The 11,494-nt window shown below is 32.8% G+C and overlaps 1 long non-coding RNA gene across 1 annotated transcript; it reads right to left on the reverse strand.

The window, feature by feature from the left end:
* Nucleotides 1–1,478: 1,478 nt before the first annotated feature.
* LOC133203702 (uncharacterized) lies at nucleotides 1,479–10,909 on the reverse strand. The gene is made up of 4 exons (XR_009723449.1): nucleotides 10,736–10,909; nucleotides 2,294–2,415; nucleotides 1,709–1,804; nucleotides 1,479–1,600 (listed from the first exon to the last, which is right to left on the reverse strand). It is a non-coding gene; the product is annotated as an uncharacterized LOC133203702 (long non-coding RNA).
* Nucleotides 10,910–11,494: the final 585 nt, after the last annotated feature.

Genomic DNA, 11,494 nt, shown 5'->3' on the forward strand with positions numbered 1-11,494 from the left:
ATCTATATAGTCTTTGGAGACCGTGTCTTCAAGAATTCTGTTGGAATTTTGATGTGAGTAAACGATGCTTCTTTCTTAGCAGACATGTTTTTATATTCCTATAAAGCAGACTTTATTAAAAAAATTTTGGACAAGAACAAAAAAAGCTTTGGATGTTGTTTTCAATGCTACATTCAGACGACGTTTTAACAATAATCAATTGTTACTTTCATTCATATGTCAACTCGATGTATCTTAGTGAACTTGAAATAAAAGACAGCACAGAGTTTGCAACGTCTGATTCATTCTGTTGTGTAATATTGACTATAGACGATAATGGCCAACTTATAAATAAATATCAAAAACGAAATGACCTCAACTTTTCCATAAAATGTGAAGATAATGAAGCATGATCATCTTGGTAATTCCACAGAGGTATGTAAACATCAAAGTGGGATCAGGTGCCATGGAGGAGTAACGATCCCCTGTCGTACGGTCACATCCGCCCTTTGTTCTGCTCAAGAAATCCGTATTCAATTCAGTATGGAAATAATGGCTTAACAATTTGTATGAAAGACGTAAGCAAATCTTTGACCTAACGATAGATAGAACTTGAAAACAAAGTCCTTTTATCGACCAAATAATTTGTCAATAGTATGCCTCAGTTTAGAAATTATCCGTAAGCAGAGAGTCATAAACCCCATATGCAGGTCATGAGGGTATATTGCAGCATAAATAAGGGAAGTTGACGATAGAAAAGTTGAAGTTATCTAGTTTATCATAAAGTTTTGTTGTGTGGTGACCATTAACGTCTTCTTCTAGTAAAGTATCAAAACATGTATTGGATGTGTCAGACTCTGTGGTGTCCTTTACTTGAAGTTCATCGGGATATATCGAATCGACATATGAATGGCAGAAACTATTGTTCCTTGATAATACGTCGTCGATATATCTAAATTGCGAGTTGAAGGCTCGTATATTCACGAGTTCCATATCATTGAATAAGTAGGTGGCTACGATGTCAAAAAAACCCCTGGACATTATTTTTTCGTGGGGAGAGGTTGTATAAAGTGTTGAAAAGTCGTACGTTTTGATGTTATTGACTTTGGTAAAATTGTGTGATTTCAAATTTCTAAATATTCTTTTTGAGTTTTTAAGTATCCAATCTGATTAATACCATTTTTGAAATATGTTTTACAGTACTCCTGATGTTTCTCCTTTACCGCTGTAAATATTTTAGTGAGGAGTAAAGAGGGAGGCTTGGTAGAACATTTACTGGAACCCGCTATGTTTCTTTGTTTATAAGGATTTTATGGAATTTTTGGAATCCAGTACCCTTTTTACTGAATTCATGCAGTGATTTATCACTTTATTTTTATTTTTTACATAATAATAATAATAGGAGGAATAAACTTGAACTATGATATAGGCATTTTAAGATTTATTTAAAAAATTATTTATTTATTTATTTTTTTGTAATTATACATATCAACCTTTCATTCACAGAATAACAATAATCTTGGTAAATAGTTTAAATTCTGTTACGTTTACACCAGCATAGCTCAGGGAGGACAACCCATCTATTTTATGGCGGACAAAACTGTTCTCAAGTAGGGTAAATCTATAAAAATCAATCAAAGGACTTTATGGTCATTTAAAAGTATTTCATGAAAATATCACTTTTAATCAGTAGTACACAAAACATACACGTAATGTCTAGTTTCTTTACCTAGCAGTGTTTATCACAGATTGAGGGTGTTTAAGCATTTTGTATCTAGCAATGGAATTTCGAAAACGATAGATATTCAGTCCGTTTGCAATAAACCTGAAAAATATCAATTTTAAGTTTGAGGAAAACGTTGATGAAATAAATAAATAAATAAATACATTGTAATTCAATGTTTAACAGTCCCAAATAGGACGAAAAATAAAAAATTTCCGGAAAAAATTAATGCTTAAAAACCATTAAGGATGTATATTCAGTTTATACTATTGCGCATTTTATAGAGGTAGATGAACTTTTGATAGCGCTTGGCATAAGCTCTGATTGAAAAATACGTAATTACGTAGAACTCAGAAAGCGCATTATACATGTACTCTACATTATAAATAAACTTTTTATAAAAGGTACTAGGTAATGAATGCACCTTTAATCTGAGAACTTTATCCAAACAATTTCATAAAGAAAAAGAAATTAGTTAAAAAACAGAAGTAGTTGTAAATATGTGAATACTGCTTCTTTTAAAATAAGAAGACAATGCCAAATTTGCAGGAATCGTCATAAATTTCTTATTCTTTCCTGAAACACTCAAACCTGTAGCTCATATCGTCATCTTCTCCACCCCAATTCAGAAACGTATTTGACCAGCCATTCACCATTTCGAATTCCCTTCTTCTCCAAGCAGAAACACCTCCTATTAGTTTTTATCTGTAAGTCTATAAATAATAAAAATACTATGATCCTTGATTTTTAGATTTTCTATTCTATCTGAATGAAATGCGAAAAAAAATTACTAGTATCTTGCTTAAAAGTCCTAATGAAGAAATACAAATTGAAAGCAAATCAAATACGGACCTCTGAAACACAAGTGTTATAAGGTGCCAAGGAGGAGTGATCATAGCTTGTGGACTTGTCACATCCGCCATGTGCTCCTTGTCATGATCAAGTGGAAAATGCCGTAGTCAATACAGTGTGAAAAATGGTGTAACAATTCAAAATTCCATCTAACGATAAATTGTATTAGCAAACAAGTTCATTAAATTTTCGAAATGTTGACATCAAAAGAGGTTCTAAATACACTTGTATCATCAGCTAATTTCTCACTAGCCTGTTTTGTTAAAGAAATTGATCGTACGTAGAATATGCTCTTGTGTATCCAATCAACTGGGAGACAAAAACCCAATATGCATTTGGTATTGGTCTATTGCTATATGATATAAATAGTGAAGTTGACTATAGAATAATCATCACGTTTATCATGAAGTTTGCTATCAGATTCTTTATTTTATTTTATTCAGAAAAAAGCAAGAGACTTCCTCATGCCATTTAACAAAAATTAATATAATAACAAGTTTTCTATATATTTCATGATTTAAACTACAGATATGTCCTATTTATTATTAAAATGAGTGCCGATACTCGTGGTGTTGTAACAATAGCTTACAAAATATGATTTCAATAATATGAGTTCAATCTATCCTACTTATATTGGATACCAAAATTTTATAAAAATCCTACAAAGATACATTGCCGGATTCATCAAATGCTCTACCTAGCCCTTATCTATACTCCTTACAAAAATATTAACTGCTGTAAAGGAGAAACCTGAGAGACACTGAACCTGAATAAAAGAAACCAAAGAGTCTGCCACATCTGTTTCATATTTGGATATTTAACTGACTATAAAGGCCAACTAACAACTAGATTGTATGACAAACGAAATGACCAGATTTTTCATTGTCAATTTTCCTTATTTATGTAGTAATATTCCACTATCACCTGCATTTGGTGTTTAGAACCCCAAGCTTATCCGATACCCAAAAACATGCTCTGAGTACGATCAATTTTTTAACCTTAGCAGGCTACTGAAAAATAAGTTGATGCTACATCGATTTCATAAAGCTTGTTTAAAGTCAGCATTTTCATAAATTACATGGTCCTTATAAAAACATTGTTAACAAATATAACCTATCATTTGGTCGTATTTTGACTGACTTGTTTTATATCAGTTGATATGTCTTTCTTGTTTTTACTAAATTAGACAACGGAATGTTCCGTGTACCTGACATGTTGATCTTTAGATTTGTAATAAACATCAAATCATATTTTACCTTTTCAATATTTTTTAGAATTGTAAGTTTAAGTACAATCTCTTTCCTTTTTCCCTATTTGGTTTTTTATGATTTTATTAATTTTTTTTTGACATTTAATGACTATCCAGTATTATCGGTCATCAACGAAACTAAAGCTTGTTGTACCAAAAGATATTCCAAAAAACAAAGTTCCATATTTGGTTTTTTATGATTTTATTAAAAATTGTTTTTGATATTTAATGACGATCCAGTATCATCGGTCATCAATGAAACTACAGCTTGTTGTACCAAAAGATATTCCAAAAACAAAGTAAAGGTAACAAGTAAAAGGGGCTAATAAGCATCTGAATACGTCATCATATGAAGCAAAAGAATCATTTATGTCACTTTATAATTTCTTTTTATCATTCATAAATAAAGATTACAACTGGTTAATTATTTTATATCATAACACAAATGAAGGTTACCTCTGGCCCCCTTCCCGTGATAATGTTATACCAATGCAAGGCTTACCTCTGTTTAATAAACGATATAATATATCAATGCTTGCAAATAGTGCCACTTGTTGCCCTTTAATATAATAATTGTTCAGACAAGCTATGGTCAATCAAGAATTACATATTGTTATGTTTAAACAAAAGTTATGCTTGGTCAACCTTTGATGTCACATAGCAATATAGATAAAGTCTTTATACTTTCTTTAATTTTTGTAACACTAAAAAATGGTTACCTTTGGTCAACCTGTCCTGTAATAAAACATATTACATATACTTTCTTGTTCATTTACAATAACCCTCTGATATTAGACAACTAGACGCCTTACTTAGATAATGTGTCGCCAAGACGAGGGTAAACGCTGTTAACTGTAAGATTTGATATATTGATTATATAAGGATTACTTTTGGTCACATTCTGATATCATTACACAAATGTCGATGAATCTTGACACCGTTATGCTAAGACAAGGAATATCTCTGATTACTATAGCATGATATATCACTGTATATCTAAAGATAACTACTATAGGATGATATACCACTGTATATCTAAAGATAACTTCTCGTCACCCTCGGATACCATAACACAAATGCATGTTAATTCTGAATACCCTACTTACATAATATAATGCTAAGAAAAAGGTTACCTTTGGTCAATCTAGGATTTCAGATAATAAAAATGATTATTACACTTCCATGTTAAATACAAAAATCTTATTGGTTTAGACGCATTCAACAATTTGTAATGGTACTCTCCACATTAGCAACACACTTGACAACAGGTAACATTAGGGATGGGTATCGGCGAAAATTTCGTTTCGTGATATATCAAGATTTTTCCCAAAAATATCACGATAGATCGTGATATTTTTACACACAATTTGTACTACAATTTCAAATGAATTTCTATAATATTTCTTAAAAATATGATATAAAAACTTTACTTTTAAATGTTTATTTATAAAAAGCATGTTTGGATGTCGTTGTTTAATTGATTTCAACATTTTTTACACTTCCTGTAATTGTCATTCAATAGTTTGAACAAATAAATGAGTTATTTCCGGAATTTTTAGTAATGTATCAAATATCGGTATTTAGTCTCCGTATCACGATACGTATCACTCAATAAAAAATTTCGATATACTGTATACAGATAAAATCGCACATCCCTAACAACGATACTGTGTGTAAACTATGCGCGCACGGTTTGTCGTAGAATTCTCAAAACGTCAGTTGTGCGCTTGAAAGAAGCCAAATAAACTTGACGTCATTCAAAGCTTTCGTACAATGTAGCTTGATAAAAAAACAACAAACGACAGACAAAAAATGCTTGGTGTAGAAACAACAACACTTTAAATTTAAATATTATAGAACTATTAGAATATCAAACAAACAATTATAAAGAGGTAGGTATATCTTTATCGAAGCTTTCCTATTGAGAACAAGAGGCCCAACAGCCTTAACAATCTCCTGAGTATAATGTAACGATCCATACATTAAAACAAAATAAGCTGATAATTAAAGCTATGTTGCCCAAAAGCAAGAGAAATGGGATAGTCTGGGATCAGCAATTTATCAATTAAGTACTTACTAACAAATTTTAAAGTTGATCTATTTATTTGCCAGTACTTTCCCCCACATGTCACTATCATCATACTGACTATACAAAACAACAGATCTATAGCCCTATTAGTTAACACATTTCATCCTCCAATCTACTTTGACCTCTCTTGGTTTTTAAAGATTATTTTTGTACGAAGAAATGGTATTTCCCCCCATTTTTATTTATTTATTATTTAAAAGTTTACCTGACCATTAAAAACTATGAAAGTACTTTTGTATTAAATACTATAAATTTTCTTGTATAATTCTGTTATTCAATTGATCTTTTAGGTTACAATATTTACAGTGATTAACTATTATCGGTGAATAGCAAAGAGGAATAACTTATATTAACAGAAATTAATAAACTGACCAAAGGGTACAGAATTTCATAATCTGGTAAAACACCCCTGCTTATTTCAACTTAATATACTCCATTTCCTCCTAGATGCCCAGGAGCAGAGAAGATTTTCAAGTAAATAATCCACTTTCACCATAGACTCAATAAAGCCGTACCCTAATACCGAAGTCCCTAACCCAGGGGCCAAAATATTCAAAAATTTAAAAGAGGCAATCTTGCTCATTATAACCATATACTTAGTATGTTTCCTTAATAAAAATTGGCAGAGTAGAAGATTTTCAAAAAAAAAAAAAAAACAAAAAAAAACCCCGCATTTTCTACTATATATTCAAAAGAGACTTACCCTCACACCAAAATCCCTGACCTCGGGGTTATAAATTTCAACTTTTTTGAGAAGATTTCTTTACTCGTCATAACCATGCAATTAGTTTTCCTGTTAGATACCCCAAGGTAGAGAAGATATTAAAAAAAAATGAATCTCTACTAAATATTGAATTAACCCCCCCCCCCCTCCGGTAACATAAACCCTGACGGGGCCACAAATTTCACAATTTAAGAAAGGGCATCCTTGATAATCATAACCATGTTCTTAGTTCATCTGCTAAATGCCCAGGAACAGAGAAAATTTTCAAAGAATTTTTGCAATATCACTATATAATCAATAGAGCCTAGCCCTAACACCAGAACCCCTAACCCAGGGGCCAAGATACTCGCAATTTTGGAAGAGTTGCCCTTGCTCATCATAACTAGGAATTTGGTTTATATGCTTAATACATAGGATCAGAGGCCAAGATATTCACAATTTTGGGTTGCCCTTGCTTATCATAACTATATAATTGATTTATCTGCTAAATACCCAGAGACAGAGAAGGAGATTTTCAAAGAAATAATGCACTTTAACAATATAATCAATAGAGCCCCCCCCCCCCCCACAGAATCCCTCACCCTGGGGTAACAAATTTCACAATTTTGGAAGAGATACCTTTGATCATCATAACCTTGCACCTAGTTTAATTGCTTTATATACAGGGGAGAGGAGGCAATTTTTAAAAGAATTAATGCATTTTCACTGTATGATCAATAAAGGCCCGTCCTAACACCAGAACCCTTGACCCAGAGGTAAGATATTCACAAATTTGGAAGACAAGCCATTGCTTATCATAGCTATATATTTGGTTTTTCTGCTTAATAACCAGGAACAGAGAAGAAGATCTTAAAAGAAATAATGCACTTTCACCATATAATCAACAGAGCTTTCACCTTCCTTCAGAACCCCTCTCCCTTGGACTACAAATTTTACGATTTTAAAACAGACATTCTATATCATGTTAACCATGCACCAAGTTTATTTGTTTTATATACAGGGGGAGATAAGAGGATTTTTAAAGAATTTATGCATTTTCACTTTATGATCAATAGAGCAACACCCTAACACCAGAACACCTGACACAGGTATTCCCAATTTTGGAAGAAATGCCCTGGCTAATTAAACCTATACTTGGTTTATCCACTTAATACCTAGGATTAGAGAAGAAGATTTTGCACTTTCACCATATACAATATAATCAATAGAGCACCCCAACCCCGAACCCCTCATCCTGGGGCCACAAATTTCATAATTTTGGAAGAGGCACTCTTGATTGTCATAACTATGTACTCTGTTTATCTGCTTTATTTACAGGGGGAGAGAAGATTTTTTAAAGAATTTGTATTTTCACTCTATGATCAAAAGAGCCCAGCCCTTACACCAGAATCCTTGACCCAGGGGCTAAGATATTCCCAATTTTGGAAGAGGCGCCCTCGCTCATCATAATTTTATACTTGGTTTATCTGCTGTATACCTAGGATTAGAGGAGAAAATTTTGCAATTTCGCTATATAATCAATAGACCCCCCTGCCTCCCGCAAAACTCCTCACCCATGGGCCAAAGATTTCGTAATTTTGAAAAAAGCAAACTTGATTATGATAAAAATGAACCTAGTTTATCTTCTTTATATACAGGGACAGAGATTGATTGTGTTTTGTTTTACGTCCCGTTCGATAAATTGTTACTAATGAGTCGTCAACTTATGTCGGTGAAGGGCTTAAATTTAGACCTTTATTCGGCACTCAGGGCCATTGAGCAGTGAGGGTTCTTTGGTTCTTTATCGTGCAAACGCCTACAGTGACACGGGACCTCAATTTTTAACGTCCCATCCGAAGGACCTGCAGCTTTCACTTCAAAGTGCCGAGGGTTTGGCGAAGGAACACAGTTGCTATCTATTTCTTACCTAACTTCTAACGTTTTTAGTCTTCTTGTGTATTAGCTGCAGTACTGTAGCTTCCGAAAAATGTATATATTGACAGACCGGAGAGCTACAGTGCCACCCATTGAAAAAAGTGTATATTTATTGCGCACAAGAAAGTGCGCTGCTTCTCGATTAATTTCGCCGTGTTTTTTCAAATTACCATCTCAAAATATTACTAACAGTGTGTTCTAACTATATTCTTTTACTATTTTCAAAACAAAACATTCCTTGTAACCGTTGTTAGTGGCCCTCCTGGGCCTGAAATAGAGACCATAGAAAAGTTTGCTTATTTACACTGCCATCTTGGGCGGCAAAATAATTTGCTCGAACGCGCTTCGTGCAAATGTCAAATATAAGAGTAGTTGACAGAGGTCAAAGGAATATTTTGTAATTGATCTTTCGTACAGTTGAGGTAAGAATTTGGATTGATTGATTGTATTTTGTTTAACGTCTCTCTCGAGAATATTTCACTCATATGGAGACGCCACCACTTGCCGGTGGAAAGCTGCAAATTTTGCCCTATACTCGGCACTTACGGCCATTGAGCATTGACGGTTTTTTTTTTCGTGCCAGCACCCACTGCGACACGGGACCTCGGTTAATACGGTCTCATCTGAAGGACCGGTCTCCTCGTCCCACAGTGGGATTCGAACCCGCCACGTAGAGAAGACGCTCTAACCAATGCACCACGCGGGCGACTTGTAAGAATATGGAGAATTAAAACTAAAATCGAGCGCAACATTTTGTGCGCAATAAGTGTACAGTTTTTTTTCTATGGGTGGCAATGTAGCTCTCTGGTTATCCATCCATTTTTTAGAACAGCGAACTAGAGATCTGCTACAACTTAGGCATATGAATAGAGCTACTTCAAAAATATGTCCAAAAATGTGTATTTTGATACGATTATCCGACTAATCGGTCGGAACGTCTTGGGATTGACCGATTAGCTATTTTGTATTTGATTGCCATGTAATAGAGTTAAAGTCTATAAAATATAAGCCGATCAGAAATTAGCACAACTACATGCTTGCCCTTGCTTTAAATTTCGAAAGAGGTATAATTTAAGAACCCATTATCCTCATCTGAATTTTAAATTACGAACTGTTTGAGGAAGATTTAGCTATTAAAGTTTCAGCAAATAAAATTGTAGCGCACGTGCTTGCGTTCATGCAGTTTTAATATTGTAGAATGTTGTAATGAGCACATGCACCTTTATCAAATTTCGTATTTTGTCAAAGAATAAGGATGTTATTGTGGACTTTGTGTCAGTCAATCAGAGTAAAGGACACATGCTTGTGCATATTTTCATGTTAATTCAATCATCTCATCAACCCTTCAAAGCATTTCATAGAGAAATGGAAAATTTACAGTATTTTAATCATTATTATTCTACTTATCGCAAGCGCACGTACGTGCATTCATGTGCAAGCAAAATGACCTTCGTTACGCACATTTGCACAACATGCCTATTAACTTTAAAAGGGTTTCATCTCAATCGGAAAATTTCAAGAAATTTGCTAAATATAAACATGTCTTTCTTTCGGTTTGTTTTAGTTTTCCAATTCTTTAGATTCTATAATTCTCAATAATATATCGATATTGAATAATAAAATTTATAGACAATCATAAATATAAATGATGGTAAATGATCGACTACAACTGATAACTTTTTAAAAGGATGATACAGTGTATAGTATTTTACTCTAACTCTCTAAAATGTAAAGAAATATGATTTGATCAGAATAAATATAAATTAGAGCTAAACTATTTAATTTATTCATTTTAATTTGTTTCAATTACATTTTTACCAATGTTAGAGAGAGAGAGAGAGAGAGAGAGAGAGAGAGAGAGAGAGAGAGATTTTACTATTTTTAAGTCAAAAATGTGTATGCTTAGATTTCCTTTGGAATGAATTTGGAAACCCTAAAATAGCTGCGCTTCTAAATTGAAATGTTCAACCGTCAGGATTTGATATCATTAAAATCTTTCTAAAAAGAAAATTGATAAAAAAAAGGTTCAAGGGAATGGCCTGAATTAAAAATGATTCGAATTACAATGTAGCTTAACAACTTTGAATCTCAAAAGTTTTGAAAACTCAGGGAGTCTCCTTTACAATGAAATCAACTGAAGAATGGAAGGATTTTTCATTATTTCCTAAGCATTGTATTTTTAAAAATTCTGTTTAAATTACTCACCTATAGTTAAATTTATCTATTGCTCTAGAAAGGTGCATTTGACTTCTGACGCATCCATATAAAATGTTATCATTTTCTGGAATAAGATCGACGTCATGAAAAACAAAACATGTATGGTCTCGTTTTGCTGCCTCAGTATATCCAATATTGTATAGCTTCCCCTTGTTAAACCCTCCGTTACTATCCTTTTAAGACAGAAAAAGGAAAGAGTATCAAAATGACACATTTTTGCAGATAATTATAAACACGTAAATTATAAAAGTATTGCAATTCGTCAAACGAGGTTACTCAGAGCTTTGACCACTTTATGTATAAACGTCAATTTTAAATATCATTTAATCAAAGTTCTTCCATATATCTAATTTCAAATAGAGATAAGACGATATGCGTTGTTATATATACACTAGACAAAATTGCTAACGCACCACCAAAGAAAATTAATATTTTACTTTTCAAAACTTGTTTATGATGTATTTGATATATAATTATGTTACTTTAATAAAAAATGAGACATTTAAATGTTTTTAGAGATAGATAACTATAATGTTTACTGAAGCGTAACCATTTCATAGAAAAAACTAAAATCGTGTCCATACTTTTTTGAAAGAATAAATTTCTATATTGCCTTTGTGTTTGTGTCTTTATATTTGTACTAATTAAAAGCTCAGAAAAAAGTTACACCGAATGCTGCGTTTGACCCTAGAAGAGAGTGCTAATGCAGACAGTATGGTGGCTGCAGGGGGTTCCTTTGGAGAAATT

The sequence above is a fragment of the Saccostrea echinata genome, unplaced genomic scaffold (genome assembly GCF_033153115.1).
Source record: "Saccostrea echinata isolate AGI-Se365-2 ecotype Australia unplaced genomic scaffold, CSIRO_AGI_Sech_v1 ptg000051l, whole genome shotgun sequence".
Taxonomy (NCBI): domain Eukaryota; kingdom Metazoa; phylum Mollusca; class Bivalvia; order Ostreida; family Ostreidae; genus Saccostrea; species Saccostrea echinata.